The sequence below is a fragment of the Dama dama genome, chromosome 30, assembly GCF_033118175.1.
Source record: "Dama dama isolate Ldn47 chromosome 30, ASM3311817v1, whole genome shotgun sequence".
NCBI lineage: Eukaryota > Metazoa > Chordata > Mammalia > Artiodactyla > Cervidae > Dama > Dama dama.
Window position 1 is genome coordinate 6,106,268 of NC_083710.1, and position 796 is coordinate 6,107,063.

Below are 796 nucleotides of genomic sequence, written 5' to 3' on the forward strand. Positions count from 1 at the left end.
GGTCACAGGTAGTCGGACACACTGAGTAACTAACACACACACACAGATACCAAAGGACATCAATGAAATGAAAGTTTCTTTTTGTTTGACATAAAACTAAATTTTAAATTAAAAGAAAAATATACATTTTGTCATCAAGTACCATGACCATGAAATTCCCCTTTTGTAAGTAACATGTTTGTTGTGTGCTAGTCTTTTAGGGTTATTCTTAAAGTTAAATTAGGAGCCAAAAGTTATTTACAGAACTATTTTGCTGGGAACATGATACAGCAAGAACATGTATAACTAGGATTTAAGAGAGATTCTAGGCCTGATTCTGTTGTTTTCCTCTCCAAAATGAACAGATGGGGTCTATGAAAAAATGAAAGACAGAAGTGACCAATTACCTATAATTTTAGTTTTTTTCCTGTTTACTTGGTGATTTCTACTTGGGGGTTTATTGTAGTGAATGAACTTGCATGGGTTGGGGCAAGGAGAAAGCATAGCATTCAGGGCAATGGATCAATCTATGGTCACTTGTTTCCTAGGGTCCCACCAAAGTCATGAGGAATTTGCAAACCTTTCTGCAGCTGAGATGAAGTTGAGTCCATCTTGGAAAATTGAGGATTTCCCTGGCAGTCCAGTGGTTAAGGCTCCATGCTTCCACTTCAGGAGGTGCAGGTTCAATCTCTGGTCAGGGAACTAAGATCCTACATGCTACACAGTATGACCAAAAAAGAAGGGGAAAAAAGGTAAGAAAAAGAAAAAAAAAAAAAAATGGGACTGGCTCTCTGCAGTTGTTTTAAAATCTTATAGG